The 18486-nt window shown below is 47.6% G+C and overlaps 1 protein-coding gene across 3 annotated transcripts in view; it reads right to left on the reverse strand.

Moving 5' to 3' along the window:
* LOC135511673 (cdc42 effector protein 3-like) overlaps positions 1-5286 on the reverse strand; it is an 11792-nt gene extending 6506 nt beyond the window's left edge. For 2 of the 3 annotated variants that reach the window (XM_064933152.1, XM_064933154.1), the window contains exon 1: positions 4705-5286. The gene's annotated coding sequence lies outside the window, so the exon portion shown is untranslated. Of the gene's footprint in view, positions 1-3752; positions 3830-4704 lie in introns of those variants that run through there. The other variant, XM_064933155.1, reaches the window with a different exon arrangement.
* Between the last annotated feature and the right edge of the window lie 13200 nt (positions 5287-18486).

The following is an 18486-nucleotide window of genomic DNA, read 5'->3' on the forward strand; positions in this document are numbered from 1 at the left end:
CATGGACACAATGTTGATTCAGCCAGCCTGTGCCCAGTGCGAGAAGCCTACAAAGCATCAGGATAATCATAATTGCAAAACAATCTACAGTACTACCTCTTGACAATTGTTTGCTTAGAAGTTTAATGTGTTGCAATGTTCACACATGCTTTTGCTGTACTTGTAGTAACACATGTTGAGGAGGAATTGATCAAGGGGAAAACCTTGTGGCACTTGACAGAATCTAGCATTCACAAAGAAAGTGAAAAATACACGGAGGAGGAGAAGCGGCTAAGATGAAGGGGGTAGGGAGAAGAAGGAGCAATACAGAGTAGAGAGTAGATAGAGTGAGAGAGTGCTTGCCCATTTATAGACATATTTACTTGTGAGAGGTCTGTCGGCAGTGACCCTCACTGACAGAGTGCACCGCTGCACACAAGTGCCTGGGCGGCCAAGTCCACCCAAGAAATGTTTGACTGAGAAAGCATCCACATTCCCTCTGTGTGCAGCAGACCCCAATGGGACACACTGCATCCAACAGAAAGACACAATCCTTATCAGAGGCTCACCAAGTAAGCTAGCTACATTTATCCATTGTACATGTTTAGTGGGGACAGCCATGGACACCTGGCATGGTGTTTGAGTCTGGATTGTAGACCAGATGCCAGTATAACATTGACGACAACAGATACAACAGTCTCTTTCAACAGCAGCCACTTGGTGCATGAGACTAAATAAACGAGGATCCCACCATTGCTCATCTAAGTGAAAACATCAATGTTTTTTGTACTAATTGTAGTTTTACTTCCAGTTAATACAACAATGGCCATGCATTACTTACTCAAACAACACAAAAGGGCCCAAAAACTGAACATACAGTATGGTAGGCTATGTGAAGTGGTTCAGAGAATGTGTGTGTGTGTGTGTGTGGGGGGGGGGGGGTGGGCATTGCAACACAAATAAACTTGCCACTGTGGCTCTATATTTAGACATGACAAGCAGGGTGGAAGGATGCAGAATATCTGTGAGTGGGTCTGTACGGCAGCACTGCTCTCTTAAGAGCCGTGTGCAAGTGAGTGTTTGGAGCGAGTGCCAGTGTTTGCTTGACTAGGCTCAGGAGAGATAGCGAGGAGATTTGAAAAAGCTCCATGCGCAAGAAGGAGAGTGTGTTTGTTTACTGTGCGTCTGACTGGGAGCGAGTGAGAAAGAAAGACGGAGAAAGATGAATAGCAGACTGTCAGAAAAACACTCCTGCAGTGTTTCTTTGAAGGAACAGAAAAGAAAAAACAAAGATCCCCTGCCTCGCATAGCATCTGACTACCTTTCCCTCCCTCATTTTCTCTCCATCTCTCCATACTGCTCTTTTCCCATTGGACCTTGAAAGCTCACTGCAGCTGGGAATTTGGTTCCAATAGGAAGTCAGAGAAAAGCACAGGCAAACCTCCAAATCCTAAACCCTTCCTCTCATGGGTTCGGTCCAATGTCTGTGCTCTGCGCTGTGATTGCAGCTACCAGACACGCTATCTGCCTTAAATTAGAGTCCCACACTGCAGAAGAAGGTCACTGGCTGAGGCAACTACAGTCTGCCTATACTTATTGATCATTGGACTGCCCAAAGCCAGACCACCTGCTGGGTCTGTGCAGATGGAATACATATATGCTTTTCTCAAGTGTCATGGGAAATGCATTGCTGATGTTTTATGATGGATGATCAAGTTGTTTTGGAATCAGTAGTATACCTCTGTAGAAATCCTCCGCAAAGGCACATTTCACATTGCTGGCCAAGGGGGAATATGTCTTGGCAGTATATTTCTACAGTTAGACTATTGACAGTATAGCATAGAGAGACATCCGATATGCATCTAAATCAAGGTTGCCAGCCGTGGCCCATGAGGTGTCAGCTGGTATAGGGAAAGCGGAGGACCTTCAAACTGATCATCCTCGGGGTGGTGTGGAGTTTGGCTGCATTTGGCAGTCATTATTGGAATGCCAGAGGTCACTAGTAAATTAAAAAGGAAGTGGTATTCAGCTCAGTCAGTTAACTCTGTTTTTCCAGAGAGGATAACCAATCGAGGACTCAAGCTGTATAAAAGCAAAAATATCTGCTATAAATATTTAAACTAAATTTTCACTGGTTGTGAAATTGTCCTAATTTACAACAGGGCTGGTATAAACAAACTGAAGGAGATGACAACTCCACGGGTGGGAAATAAATTTGCAATCCTCTCCTGAATGTGTCAAATTTCTGCGATTCCATTTTGTCAATCAAGCTTTTCAATCAAGCAAGTGAGAACACATTCTCTTGCTTCACTCACAGTTTTCCCGTGATTAGCCACAGTAGGCTGAGGTCCAGCGGTAGGTAAAGAGGAAATCAGACAACAGGGCCAATGAGCAACCGCTTGGCCTGCTGACCCCAGGAATACATCTTTGTCTCTGGCGGGGTGTTAGAAGTTGAGCAGGTGCATACTGGTCTAACTCCTAACCCCCAAGAGCCAGATTCACACTCTACTTTTGGAACAGGGCCCAAAAGGGAGCAATGACTGCGGCACGTGCACGTTGCCAGCCTCGGGCCCCGCGATGGCACTGCAGAATGCGGTCGTGGGTTTTCATTTACAACTCTGGGGAAGGTAGGGGATCTGCTGGCGACTTCCTCACAAGTGGTCGATGAGCACCGGTCCAAATCATCGAGAGTGGCAAATAAATCTTTGGTGTCATTGGGTCAACTGTCTGTATCTGTGTAGGCAGGATGGGGAGCTGGAGCAGCTCCAGCCTATTATAACTGGTTTGGGTTCATTACAGACATGATGGGGAATGCAATGTAAGGCCCAGTTTAGCGGTGTTAGCTATTGTAAGCAGAGAAGGTTGCAGTAGACTAGGGGAGCGCAGAGGGTTCTGGGTAATGGGCAGATGATTTTGGGGGGGGGGGGTGAGGGCCGTGGGGTCCTGTCTCTCGTCTCCTCGCGACAGTCTGTTTCGGAGATGTAGACCGCCAATGAAGTCATGTGACTATCTGGGTCATCTTATTATTAGAGCTTGTGTAAACGTGCTGTAGTCTAGACCAGACCTGGGCAATTCCAATCTTCGTCGGCCTGATTGGTGTCACACTTTCCCCACCATCCCTAAGCAAACACACCTGATTTAAACAAATTGCATTTTTAACAGAAGATCATGATTAGTTGATTATTGTAGTCAGGTGTGTTAGCTGGGGCAAAAGTGTGACACCAATCAGACTGCTGAGGACTGGAGTTGCCCAGGCCTGGTCTAGACAAGTGTCTATCATGACACTGTGCAGTTTAGTCTCACTGTACACAGAAATGCATCACATGGGTGGCGGAGCTAGAGAGGCCTACGGTTAAGCATTGAGGCTGCTCACACTTCGGCTCACATTTGGACCTATTTACGCCACTGCCCTCCTTTAAAAAAATGAAACCATCACCTTCCATCCTTCAAGCAAATGTTTGTCTAATAATAGCATTACTGGGATTTCAGGGTTACATGGATGTTGCTTCTTCTTCTTCTACTTCACTGAACATGGAGTTTTGAAAAAATGAGTTGTACATTTTGATGTACATTATGTATGATGGACTGTTTATTAAATTCTATCCTTTAACCCCTTAAATTCTGACATGACCATAAATAGACCAACAACCATCTCTTTTGGGCCGTGATTACAAAAACAACCAGGGCAGATGAACCAACAGCAGATGGTAATGGTATCCCTTAGAAGACACTCAGAGGGAATTGGTTTGAACTGCATTGTTACATATAGAAACCTCAATTATAGGCAGTTGTTCCTCTTCGAGCCTGGTGTGGCTGTGGTGGGAGTGTAGTAGAATGCAGAATAGTGTTTGTTCTGTCTGATTCTCCCCTCCTCTGTGCCTCTCCACACCAGCCCTCAGCGATTACCCCATGCCACCCGCTAGCATGGGTTCTGCTCTCTGCTCAGTTGTACTTGGCAGGGCCTGGCAGGAAACCATATCAAAGCAAAAAAGACATGAAGGGAATGTCTACACAACCACTCACTGGCAATGCGATGAGTGCAGTCTTGTTTGGGCTAGATATTCTGAAATCCCTTTCAAAACCACAGCGGAAACCACTCCAAATCTGTTCACTCGTGAGATTAACGCAAAGCAAAGCTCTACATATCAGTAGAACATGTCAGAAATGTGTTGCCTGGCTTAAAAATGTCCCCTCCAGGAACAAAAGAGATGGTGTCAGGTTGCCCCTAACTGCTCACCCCTTGTTGTGTAGTGCAATAACATTTTGTGGACATAACTTACCCCTGCACTCTTCATATCCGTAACTGACCACCAATCACAGTTCAAACATTTAGTAGAACCTGACCACTAACCCATCAACTACAAACTCAATGGTACATTTTCATTTCCATTTGAGTCATTTAGCAGATGCTCTTATCCAGACAGACTTATAGAAGCAATTAGGGTTAAGTGCCTTGCTCAATGGCACATCGACAGATTTTTCGACCTAGTGGTCTCGGATTCAAACCAGCAATCTTTCAGTTACTGGCCCAACGCTCTTAACTGCTAAACTGAGGCAAGACGTCCAACAGTGAAGGTGAACCAAGTTAACAGCAACATTCTCCCTTTGAATACTTAGTCCCATTGAAGGTTTTACCAGAATGTACCAAATCACTGTACATGATACAATGCCAGAGATATCCGACACATTACAAACTAAAAAGTCTAAAACCAAATTTTCCCTCACCTTTTGTAATCGCTGTGATGAGCTCCTGGTTTGTGTCAAAAGGAGGTGTCCACTGTCCTCCTGAAGGTCTTCAGTCCTAGTGCTGACTGCTGAAGAGGTGTGTGTGTAGCGTGTGGTTCCCGGACTCACTGGTGCTGGCTGAAGCTCGAGCTAGCTATTCCTCTCTGGAACTGTAGTCTCCTCCTACCCTATGACTGCCGTCTGCAGCACCTGTGCCTGTCTGTCTATCTGTCTGTCTTGCTTTCCAAGCCACAGCTCGAGACGTTTTAAGTGCAGGCTGCAGTGGGATGGGACGAGTGGGATCCTCTCCTTCTGCTCCCTGGTGTGTCGAGCCCCCCTCCCCTCTCTTTCTCCTGTCGCTGGACAGCTGTTTGCTGGGGTGGCGAGAGGTCAGGCTGGGGGGCAGGCTGGACAGCTAGGTTACTGTGTGGAGGATCAGTATGCTGCCTCTGCTGCTGCTGGCTGCTGTGCTGGAAGTCTGTCCTTTTCTTTAAACTGTCTGCTCTCTGTCCCCCTCTCTTAAACTACAATATCTTGCTCTGTGTTCTCTCTCTCTCTTTCTCTCTTCTTTCTCCTCCTCTCCACTCTCTCTCTGCCTTGATCTGATAAAAGCTGCTCTGTAAATCTAGTGGGCATACAGCAGACACATGGCTTGCTGTATTCAGGGGGTTGGTCTCTCTCTCTCTTACACAAACTATCCCTGTCTATTTTATTAGCACACACATTAAGACACTCATTCTCCCACTATTTCTCTTAAGTATATTCATGCCGGTATATTCATTCACATTCTCGCTGCTTCATACTGCATCGTTTTTATTTAATTTTGTATCTTATCTGTAACTCTGCATTGTTGGAAATGGACCCACTCGTAAGTAAGCATTTCACTGTTAGTCCACACCTGTGTAACGGCTGTTGGAAGGGGAAGGTGAGGACCAAGGTGCAGCGTTGTACGTGTTCATCTTTTATTAGTTGAACTGAATAGCAAAACTACGACGAGAACAACCGAAACAGTTCTGTCTGGTGCAGACACAAAAACAGACAACAATTACCCACAAAACCCAGGTGGGAAAAGGCTGCCTAAGTATGGTTCTCAATCAGAGACAACGATAGACAGCTGCCTCTGATTGAGAACCACACCCAGCCAAACACACAGAAATAGAAAACATAGAACACAAAACATAGAATGCCCCCCCCAAACCAAAATAGAGACATAAAAAGGATCTCTAAGGTAAGGGCGTGACAACCTGTTGTTTACGAAGCATGTGACAAATAAAATTGGATTTGATTTTGTACAGTCATCTCTTTATGTTCCTCCACACATTTCTCTATTTCCTGTAGGGTTGAGCGTGCTGCTCCAGAGAGCTATTAATTGGCTAATAGTCAACACATGACATAATGCTATTACAGTTTTTTTCAATCGCTTTGGGACAATTTTCACAAGTATGTGGTACATTTTCATAACTCTATGCACAAAAATGTAAACAGATCATCAAAATGGCTCATGTTTCAAAACTCAAATGGCATTTCTATTGACTGAGTACAACAACCAAATTCACAAAGTCACGTGTCCACTGCACCAAATCACTCTTTCATTTTGGATACATATTCAATCAAAGTATCTGGTTTTCAAAATGCAACATTCACTTTACTTTTGATAGAATTGTTTTGTAATTTGTTATCAATACAATTAGCCATCACTTAATCAAACTGCTAAAAACTACTGAAACAAAATTATGTAGTGTCTAGTTAACTTATATAGTTTGATAAAGGGCTGAACACTGTACATGTTTGTATTTTTACCTCATAAAAGTATACATTTGATCAATTTATGTTGGAAGGTACAAACCAACTCATATATGAATGTGGCTGTAAATACTACATCATCAGCCAATAGGACAAAGTGGAAAGAGTCACTCTATGTTCTACCATTTTGAATTATAGTGTAGTGTACTATGCATGGCTGAAATACCTATTAGGAATCAAGGTAAAACACAGATACAGACACGTCGAATTGACAATGGTTTAATGTTCCAAAAGGGGCAGGCAATAGACGGGTCAAGGCAAGCAGTGGTCACTAAAACCAGAGGTGGGGCAATGGTACCGGACGGCAGGCAGGCTCAGGGTCAGGGTAGGCAGAGGTTAACAATCCAGAGGTGGAAACAGGAGACAAAGCGCGGTGAGACATAGGTTTGACTCTGGACACATGAAAGGCGGGATGTGCTGTATATAAAGGGTACAGGGCAACAGAAGACGGACAGCAGAGGGGCTAATAATCTTGGAGATGGGATATGGGCCGATAAACCGGGGGAAGAGTTTGCGGGATTCCACCCAGAGGAGCAGATCCCGGGTGGAAAGCCATATTTTCTGCCCGAGACGATACCGTGAAGCCGGGGTCCGATGGCGATCCGCTTGTCGTAGATACCTGGAGGTGGTCTTGAGGAGGACCGGCCGGGCTCTCCTTCAGGTACGACTACAGCCGCAAACAAACATCTGGGCAGAAGGTACGCCGACCTCTTCCTCCTGCTCAGGGAAGAGTGGGGACTGATACATCAGGGAACGCTCAAACGGAGGGAAGGGTGTTGCGGGCATACTCCACCCACACCAGCTGCTGGTTCCAGGAAGTGGGGTTGGAGGAGACCAGGCAGCACAGAGCAGTCTCAAGATCCTGGTTGGCTTGCCTCGACTGGCCATTGGACTGGGGGTGGAACCCAGAGGACAAGCTGGCCGACGACCCAATCAGGGAGCAGAACACCTTCCAGAACCGGAACGAGAACTGAGGCCCCTGATCGGAGACCATGTCCATGGGCAGTTCATGGATCCGGAAGACGTGCTGCACCATGATCTGGGCCTTTTCCTTGGCCGAGGGTAGAGGAATGGGCCCACTACAGCCAGTACCTCCATTCCTCCAACGCCATATTCACCATGAGAAGCTCACGATTCCCCACATCATAGTTTCTTTCCATGGTTTTGAGGTGGTGGGAGAAGAAGGCACAGGGATGTAGCTTGAGTTCCAGGGCAGAACGCTGGGACAGGACCGCCCCCACTCCAACATCAGAAGTATCGGCCTCCACCACCAACTGACTGGAAGGGTCTGGATGAACCAAGCTGGGAGCTGTGGTGAAGCGATGTTTGAGTTCCCGGAATAACCGGTCAGCAGCTGGAGACCATGTGAATGGAAACTTGGGTGAGGTGAGTGCGGACAGAGGGGAAGCCATGGTGCTGTAACCCCGGATAAAGCGGCGATAGAAGTTGGCAAACCCCAGGAAGCGTTGCAGCTGCACCAAGGAAGTAGGCTGGGGCCAATCCACCACCGCTTTCACCTTCCCAGGATCCATTTGCACACTCCCTGCGGTGATGATGAAACCCAGAAAATGGATGGTGGAACGATGGAACTCGTACTTCTCTGCTTTTACAAACAGCTGGTTCTCCAGGAGGCGTTGGGGAACCTGTTGGACGTGGAGCACATGTTCTTGGGTGGAACTGTCGCAGAGAACATCATTGACCAGAGCTTAAAACACAGCAGGTAAGGCCAAATGGCATGACCAGATACTCGTAGTGACCATTGTCCTTGTTGAAGGTGGTCTTCCACTCATCCCCTTCCCGTACCCGCACCAGGTGGTAGGCGTTCTGTAGATCCAGCTTGGAAAACATGATGGCCCCCTGGAGCAGCTCAAAGGCGGATGACATGAGTGGTAGCGGGTAGTGGTTCTTCATCATTATGTCGTTGAGACCCCGGTAGTAAATGCATGGGCGCAGGGTCTTGTCCATCTTCTTCTGCATCAGCGGGAGAATGATGGATGAATCCTGCTGCAAGGGAGACCCAGTGTACCTCACCATCATCCTGGTTTCTGGTCCCAACAGAGGGTTCAGTCGTCCCTGGGGCGGAATCGTGCTAGGGAGAAGGTCAATTCTACAGTCATAAGGTCGGTGCGGTGGGAGTGAAGTTGCACAGGCCTTGTTGAACACCTCCCGGAGGTCATGGTACTCCGAAGGAATGATGGAGAGGTCCGGGGCACCTTCCGAGCCCCCAGGAAGATGTCCCGGGGCAGGTTCTGCTGACTTCAGGCAATGGGTGTGGCAGAATGGGCTCCAGCCAATGATGGCACCAGTAAACTAGTTAATGAGGGGATTGTGTCGCTGGAGCCAGGATAATCCCAATACCACGGGAATCTGAGGGGACTTGATGAGCAAGACCTGGAATGCCTCGCTGTGGTTCCCTGACACACGTAGGTTGATGGGAGAGGTGTTGTGGGTGACTCGGCCTATAGAGCGCCCGTCCAGCACTCTAACGTCCATGGGAATAGAGAGGGGCTGAGTGTGGATGTTCAGCTCAGACGCCAGGGTAGTGTAACAGTACAACTTTAGACCGTCCCCTCGGCCATACACGGGCGCGAACCAGGGACCCTCTGCACACATCAACAACAGTCACCCACGAAGCATCGTTACCCATCGCTCCACAAAAGCCGCGGAGAGCAAGGGGAACTACTACTTCAAGGTCTCAAGGTTACACTCACCCCCCTTTTGACCTCCTCCTTTTCCGCAGCAACCAGTGATCCGGGTCAACAGCATCAATGTAACAGTATAACTTTAGACCGTCCCCTCGCCCATACCCGGGCACGAACCAGGGACCCTCTGCACACATCAACAACTGACACCCACGAAGAATCGTTACCCATCGCTCCACAAAACCCGCGGCCCTTGCAGAGCAAGGGGAAATTACTACTTCAAGGTCTCAGAGCAAGTGACGTCAACGATTGAAACACTATTTAGCGCCAACCACCGCTAACTAAGCTAGCGTTTCACATCCGTTACACTAGCATCCAAAAAGCTCTCGTCCAGAGTCAATGAGAACCTGAAGAGATTTAGACTGGTCTCCCCACAGCAGAAGAGCATGAAAAGGGGTGAGGGAAACAGGAACGTTATATAGGCCCACCAGATTACTCGCTCCTACCGGTGAGCCAGGTATTTTTTAAAGGACAAGAGGAAACGAATTGACCAAGAGTCCCGCAATACAGATTACTCTTCGTGTCGATCCTGTATTGCCGTTCTGCTGGCAACAGCCCAGCTCTGCTTAGTGGCATAGGCTCAGGATGTGTTGACTCAGCTGTCTTCGGCAGCCCTCGGAGCATTTCTGGATGCCTCGGGAACGAGACCGTCGGGAGCTTCCAGGATGACTCAGAGGCAAGGTGGGATCCCTGGGCGTGCGACGTGCGAGGGAAATCCAATTTCCTCTCCTCCCGTAGTTTGCGTAATTGTCCATCGATACGGATGGTAAAAGCGATGAGGGAATCGAGCTACATAGGTAACTACCGTGTTGCAAGCTCGTCCTTGACCTCCTTTGGGACACCGTGCAATAACATATTGAACAGTGCCTCTTGATTCCAAGCACTCTCTGCTGCCAACGTGTGGAAATCCACCGCATAATGAGCTACACTGGGGAGTCCTGCCGAAGCTGGATTAGCTTCCGGGCGGCCTCTCGCCCAGAGAATGGGGCATCAAAAAGCTTCCTCACTTTTCCCACGAACCCCTCCAGACTAGTGCATATGGCCAGCTGTTGTTCCCACACATCAGTTGCCCAGGTGAGAGCCCTCCCGGACAGCAGCATGATGAGGTAGGCTATCTTGGAGCGATCCGAGGAGAAGTAGGAAGGCTGAAGCTCGAAGACGAGGGCACACTGAGCTAGGAATGCCCAACAGGTGCTTGGCTTTCCATTTAAGCATTCCGGAGGAGGTAAGCAGGGCTCCCGAGAAGGTGGAATGACTGATGAGACGGCGCTGCTAGCAGATGAGGAGCTGTGGGGTTACCACCGTGGTAAGCGGCCTCCCAAACAACCCGTGGAATTGCTCCAGCAAACTGTCCCATGCCCGGTCATGACGTTCAGCCGTTCTCGTGCCTACCGATGGTGGCTCCCTGGGTGTAGATGGTGTTGCTCAGCTGGCCCAGGACTGCTAGGTCAGTCATGGCCAGTTCGTACTATCAGAAATCAAGGTAAGACCCAGATGCAGACACGTCAATTTGACAATGGTTTAATGTTCCAACAGTGTAACGAAATAGACAGGTCAAGGCAGGCAGGGGTCAGTAAACCAGAGGTGGGGCAACGATACAGGACGGCAGGCACGCTCAGGGTCAGGATAGGCAGAGGTTAACAATCCAGAGGTGGGGCAAAGGTACAGGTTGGCAGGCAGGCTCAGGGTCAGGCAGAGTGGTCAGGCAGACGGGCTTTGAGTCAGGACAGGCAAAACCAGGAGGGTGTGGAATGCAGGAGCTGAGAACAAAGACGCTGGTTGACTTGTCAAACAAGATGAACTGGCAATGGACAAACAGAGAACACAGGTATAAATACACAGGGGATAATGGGGAAGATGGGCGACACCTGGATGGGGGTGGAGACTATCACAAGGACAGGTGAAGCAGATCAGGGTGTGACAATACCTGGGTTGTATATAACAATATATTCCACTCATTATCTGAGTTTCATTGATACACTGTAAGCTGATGAACAGTGTAGCTATTTTTGCACAAAAAAACCTGTCACCTTGGTAACCACTGCTGCTTGATAGTGAGTCAGAGAGGAGAGGTGGGGTGTTGAGAGCATAGATTGTATATATAAAGGTAGAGAGAGAGAACAAGGAGAAGGGAGAGAAGGGGGATAGAGAGGAGGTGAAAGCCTTCTCCAGCAAATGTGTTTCCCCATGTGTGTTTTTGCTTTGGGGGAAAGGAGTGAGTGTGTGTCCTCGCACATCCTAATTGTACGCTAAAAGTAGTCCTGTCATGTTGGATGTAGGACAGAGCACAAAATTCCCACTCCTCCGCTCAAGGAGATTTGACATAGATAACTCACTCTCCCTAATCCATTTCAAGCATACAATGATGTCTTATGTGATAGATTGGGCCAGTAATAACCAGCTGTTGGTGATACATTATACATGCTCTGTTACTGAAATGATTGCAGGGGTAGATTCTGTTGTAGACAGCTTACAGTTGTTGAGCCAACGTCTATTTAAGTTGAAAAGACATCATTTGACACTGTTTAAACAGCACTTGTGAATAGATTGGTGATGTGGCTCAGGGTTAGACTGAATACTATAGCCTCTATGAATCCAAGAGTGGAAGACTCCTCTCTGGTCTCTAACATGGAGGTTCACCTTTTGTGAACAGTCCCATCACAAGTCAGACTGTTGAATAAACTTAATTTGAAAGAACTTAACCTGTTGTCTGCTGATTTTGTTCATATATAGCAGGTAAATTGAGACAAAATATCCACAGGGTAGTGGTATAGTACAGTACACTTCCTATCATCAAAAGGAACAAGAGCGCGGGAAACCGGTAAAACACTGTATTCAACATTCTGGCTTGTCGAGACACTTGCATCTTTTTTTACAGCACTTCTTTCAGACTGATATCCATGGAGCATCCTTAACATGGTAACCATGTTATCCTAACCACAGTCTGATGTTTAGACAACCTGCATACCAGTGTCTTTAGCTAACATTCCACTCCTTGCCAGTCCTTGACAATGCCAAAGAGAGTGGCCTTTCTGCAATCTTCAAATATGAACACTATCATTAATGAACTTGAGGAGATTAGATGATTTGATTCTCACAGCTATCCTCCAATCACAATGTTTATGCAAATTAGACAATTTGGAAAAAGTTCTAACTTAATTCATAAATTTGATTGTAAACATTCTAACATTGGGCATTCTGACATACATTTAATTATAAACATAAACATTGGGCGCGGGGAGAACAAGAGGATTTCGGTTTATTACATTTTTACCACCAGCCGATGTGATTACATCACAACAGAGAAGCTATCGCCATTCAAACTTCCAGCCAGTTCATTATGAATGTTGTAGCCTATTTTATATCCATCATGCAAGAGCAAGGTGCTTCTTTCCTGAATATATAGCCTATATATTTTTTTTCATTGTTCAAAATATATTGCTACTTCTGGGACACGCATTGGGCTAGGCTACAGGTTCAAGAGCTATGAGAGGAATAGAGAGAGGATGGAAGAGAGAGAAGCCAGTGGAGATGCCAGTGGAGCAGTGGAGGGTCCTCAGAGGTGGCAGGGGAGGACCATCCTCCTCAGTGAATTTCATAAAAATAAAAATGGTATAACATTGAAAAAGCTATCCTTTTTAGATACAACTATACTAAATGTATTTGCATGTCACCAAATAATTGATTAAAACACACTATTTTGCAATGAAGGTCTACAGTAGCCTCAACAGAACTCTGTAGGGTAGCACCGTGGTGTAGCCGGAGGAAAGCTAGCTTCCGTCCTCCTCTTGGGACATTGACTTCAATAAAAAACCTAGGAGGCTCTTGGTTCTCACCCGCTTCCATAGACTCCATAGAGTGTATATCTTGTTCAATAGGCTATTAGGAGGCTAAAGACAATAAATCGAAGTAAGCGTCCAACAAGCTTTTGTTGTCTGGCTTTTCTTGGGACCCCACAAGATTTAAGAGGAAAAGCCGTAAAAGAGGAGAAGCCAGATGCGTAATTGTGGAACAGAACAAAGGCCGACAGGCGTGAGATTTAGTCTATAGCATAAGGTAGAAACATATGCTTGTTAGTCCATAATTCATAAACTCAGTTTTAAACTCAATTCATCCACAAGGTGTTCGTTGGGGTTAAGGTCAGGGCTCTGTGCATGCCAGTCAAGTTCTTCCACACTGGTCTCAACAAACCATTTCTGTATGGACCTCGCTTTGTGCACAGGGGCATTGTCATGCTGAAACTGGAAAGGGCCTTCCCCAAACTCTTGCCACAAAGTTAGAGGCACAGAATCGTCTAGAATGTCATTGTATGCTGTAGCTTAAAGATTTCCCTTCACTGGAACTAAGGGGCCTAGCCCAAACCATAAAAAACAGCCCCAGACCATTATTCCTCCTCTACCAAACTTTATGTATTTGGGAAGGTAGCGTTCTCCTGGCATCCGCCAAACCCAGATTTGTCCGTCGGACTGCCAGATGGTGAAGCGTGATTCATCACTCCAGAGAACGCATTTCCACTGCTCAAGAGTCCAATGGTGGCAAGCTTAATACCACTCCAGGCCTACGCTTAACATTGCGCATGGTAATCTTAGACTTGTGTGCGGCTGCTCGGCCATGGAAACCCACTTCAGGAAGCTCCCGCGATTTGTACATGCTACACGCTTCAGCACTCGGCGGTCCCATTCTGAGAGCTTGTGTGGCCTACTACTTCACAGCTGAGCCGTTGTTACATTTACATTTACATTTAAGTCATTTACAGTTGCCTTATCCAGGCGACTTACAAAGGGGTGAATTCACCTTCTGACATCCAGTGGAACAGCCACTTTGCAATAGTGCATCTAAATCATTTGAGCTCTTAAGAAGGATTCTACTGACTAGGTATTCCTTGAAGAGGTGGGGTTTCAGGTGTCTCCGGAAGGTGGTGATGAAGGTGTGACTCCGCTGTCCTGGCGTCGTGAGGGAGTTTGTTCCACCATTGGGGGGCCAGAGCAGCGAACAGTTTTGACTGGGCTGAGCGGGAACTGTACTTCCTCAGTGGTAGGGAGGCGAGCAAGAGGTGGATAACGCAGTGCCCTTGTTTGGGTGTAGGGCCTGATCAGAGCCTGGATCCGGTATTGTTTCACAGCTTTTTAGGCAAGCACCATGGTCTTGTAGCGGATGGCTTCAACTGGAAGCCAGTGTAATGAAGGAGCGGGGTTACTAGGAGTTGGGAAGGTTGAACACCTACGGGCTGTGATTCTGAATAGCCTATATCATTTAATGGCACAGGCAAAAGCCCAGCCAACAGCATATGCATAATCCAGACGGGAGATGACAAGCCTGCCTGGATTGGGCTGCCACTTCCTGGTCAGGCAGGGATTTTTACTTTAGCGGATGTTGTAGAGCATGAACCTACCAGTGATCCGGGTCAACAGCATCAATGTAACAGTAAAACTTTAGACCAGGAACGGGCCACCGCCTTGATGTTAGTTGAGAACGACAGGGTGTTGTCCAGGATCACGCCAAGGTTCTTAGCGCTCTGGGAGGAGGACACAATGGAGTTGTCAACCGTGATGGCGAGATCATGGATCGGGCAGTCCTTGCCCCGGGAGGAAGAGCAGCTCCGTCTTGCCGAGGTTCAGCAGGTGTGATCCGTCATCCACACTGATATGTCTGCCAGACATGCAGAGATGCGATTCGCCACCTGGTCATCAGAAGGGGGAAAGGAGAAGATTAATTGTGTGTCGTCTGCATAGCAATAATAGGAGAGACCATGTGAGGTTATGACAGAGCCAAGTGACTTTGTATAGCGAGAATAGGAGAGGGCCTAGAACAGAGCCCTGGGGGACACCAGTGGTGAGCGCGTGGCGAGGAGACAGATTCTCGCCACGCCACCTGGTAGGAGCGACCTGTCAGGTAGGACGCAATCCAAGCGTGGGCCATGCCGGAGATGCCCAACTCATCTCAAACCGAGAGGGTGGAGAGGAGGATCTGATGGTTCACAGTATCGAAGGCAGCCCGATAGGTCTAGAAGGATTAGAGCAGAGTGAAATATGGGAAAATGTTAGCTTTAGCAGTGTTAGTCCCAAGTGTACAGAGAAGAGCAGTCTCAGTTGAATGACTAGTCTTGAAACCTGACTGATTTGGATCAAGAAGGTCATTCTGAGAAGATAGCGGGAGAGCTGGAGGACGGCACGTTCAAGGTTTTGGAGAGAAGTGATTTGAAGGGATACTGGTCTGTAGTTGTTGACATCGGAGTGGATGAAAGTGTAGGTTTTTTCAGAAGGGGTGCAACTCTCGCTCTCTTGAAGACGGAAGGACGTAGCCAGCGGTCAGGGATGAGTTGATGAGCGAGGTGAGGTAAGGGAGAAGGTCTCCGGAAATGGTCTGGAGAAAGAGGAGGGGAAGGGTCAAGCGGGCAGGTTGTTGGGCGGCCGGCCGTCATATGTTGCGTTTTTCATCTGGAGAGAGATGGGGAGAAAAAGGTCAGAGCACAGGGTAGGGCAGTGTGAGCAGAACCAGCAGTGTCGTTTGACTTAGCAAACGAGGATCGGATGTCGTCGACCTTCTTTTCAAAATGGTTGACTGAAGTCATCTGCAGAGAGGGAGGAGGGGGGAGGGGGAAGGATTCAGGAGGGAGGATAAAGGTGGCAAACCTCTTTCCTAGGGTTAGAGGCAGATGCTTGGAATTTAGAGTGGTAGAAAGTGGCTTTAGCAGCAGAGACAGAGGAGGAAAATGTAGAGAGAAGGGAGTGAAAGGATGCCAGGTCCGCAGGGAGTGTTTTTTCTCCCATTTCCGCTCGGCTGCCTGGAGCACTGTTCTGTGAGCTCGCAATGAGTCGTCGAGCCACGGAGCGGGAGGGGAGGACCGAGCCGGCCTGGGGATAGGGGACATAGAGAGTCAAAGGATGCAGAAAGGGAAGAGAGGAGGGTTCAGGAGGCAGAATCAGGAGATAGGTTGGAGAAGGTATGAGCAGAGGGAAGAGATGATAGAATGGAAGAGGAGAGAGTAGCGGGGGAGAGAAAGCGAAGGTTGGGACGGCGCGATACCATACCAAGGGGCAGTGTGGGAAGTGTTGGATGAGAGCATCTCAGGGAAAAGGATACAAGGTAGTGGTCGGAGACTTGGAGGGAGTTGCAATGAGGTTAGTGGAAGAACAGCATCTAGTAAAGATGAGGTCTAGCGTATTGCCTGCCTTGTGAGTAGGGGGAAGGTGAGAGGGTGAGGTTTTTGAGGAGAGAGTGGAAAGAAGGAGGCAGAGAGGAATGAGTCAAAGGTAGACATGGGTAGGTTAAAGTCGCCCAGGACTGTGAGGGTGGCCGTCCTAGGAAAGGAGCTTATCAAGGCATCAAGCTCATTGATGAACTCTCCGAGGAACCTGGAGGGCGATAAATGATAAGGATGTTAAGCTTGAAAGGGCTGGTAACTGTGACAGCATGGAATTCAAAGGAGGCGATAGACAGATGGGTAAGGGGAGAAAGAGAGAATGACCACTTGGGAGAGATGATCAGATCAGGTGCCACCACCCCACTGACCAGAAGTTCTTGGGGTGTGCGAGAACACGTGGGCGGACGAAGAGAGAGCAGTAGGAGTAGCAGTGTTATCTGTGGTGATCCATGTTTCCGTCAGTGCCAAGAAGTCGAGGGACTGGAGGGGAGGCATAGGCTGAGATGAACTCTGCCTTGTTGGCCGCAGATCGGCAGTTCAGGGGCTACCGGAGACCTGGAACTCCACGTGGGTCGTGCACGCTGGGACCACCAATTAGGGTGGCTGCGGCCACGCGGTGTGGAGCGTTTGTATGGTCTGTGCAGAGAGGAGAGAACAGGGATAGATGACACATAGTTGACAGGCTACAGAAGAGGCTACGCTAATGCAAAGGAGATTGGAATGACAAGTGGACTACACGTCTGAATGTTCAGAAAGTTAAGCTTACGTAGCAAGAATCTTATTGACTAAATCTGGCATCCAGATGACATCAATGGAGATTTGACCTATATTATTGAAATGATACAGTACTGCTGGAGTAGGCTAGCTGGCAGTGGCTGCGTTGTTGACTTTGTAGGCTAGCTGGCAGTGGCTGCGTTGTTGACACTACACTAATCAAGTCGTTCCGTCATGTAATAGTTTCTACAGTGCTGCTATAGGGATGGCTAGCTGGCTAGCTAGCAGTGTTGATTACATTACGTTACGTTAAAAGAACGACAATAGCTGGCTAGCTAACCTAGAAAATCGCTCTAGACTACACAATTGTCTTAGATACAAAGACGGCTATGTAGCTAGCTAGCTACGATCAAACAAATCAAACCGTTGTACTGTAATGAAGTGAAATGAAAATGTGATACTACCTGTGGAGCAAGCGGAATGTTCGGTTGTTGAAGTTCTATGGTAGACGTTGGCTAGCTGTTGGCTAGCTAGCTAGCAGTATCTCCTACGTTAAGGACGACAAATAGCTGGCTAGCTAACCTCAGTAAATTAAGATAATCACTCTAAGTCTACACACTCTAAACTACACAATTATCTTGGATAGAAGACAGCAAAGACAACTATGTAGCTAGCTAACACTACACTAATCGAGTCGTTCAGTTGAGTGTAATAGTTTCTACAGTGCTAGTAGACGGTGGACGTTAGCTAGCTGCTGGGCAGATAGCAGTGTAGACTACGTTAGGACCGAAATACGATAATTACGCAATTATCTTTGATACAAGTTGGCTACGTAGCTAGCTAAGAAGAAATTGCTAAGATTAGACAAATCAAACCGTTGTACTATAATGAAATGTAATGAAAATGTAATGAAAAGTTATACTACCTGCGGACTGAAGTGTTTTGCGACCGCTCGCTCCAACCCGGAACCGGATCTCTTGTTGGTCCTAGAAGTTTCCACTTCACAATAACAGCATTTACAGTTGACCAGGGCAGCTCTAGCAGGGCAGAAATGTGACCAACCGACTTGTCGGAAAGGTGGCATCCTATGACGGTGCAACGTTGAAAGTCACTGAGCTCTTAAGTAAGGCCATTCTACTGACAGTGTTTGTCTTTGGAGATTCCATGGCTGTGTGCTCAATTTTATACACCTGTCAGCAATGGGTGTGGTTGAAATAGCCGAATTTGAAGGGGTGTCCACATACTTTTGTATATATAGTGTACAGAAGACTAAATATCTCTCCCAGTTCCCGGGCACCAGCTCGAATTTTTTCACGGCAGTTTAGCCTAAAAGGTCCTAAGCTACTCCTGCATTTCATTGGCGTTGCTTAGGGTCATTGTCCTGTTGGAAGGTGAATCTTCACCTCCCTGGGCTCTGGA

The sequence above is a fragment of the Oncorhynchus masou genome, chromosome 24 (genome assembly GCF_036934945.1).
Source record: "Oncorhynchus masou masou isolate Uvic2021 chromosome 24, UVic_Omas_1.1, whole genome shotgun sequence".
In the NCBI taxonomy this organism is placed as follows: domain Eukaryota; kingdom Metazoa; phylum Chordata; class Actinopteri; order Salmoniformes; family Salmonidae; genus Oncorhynchus; species Oncorhynchus masou.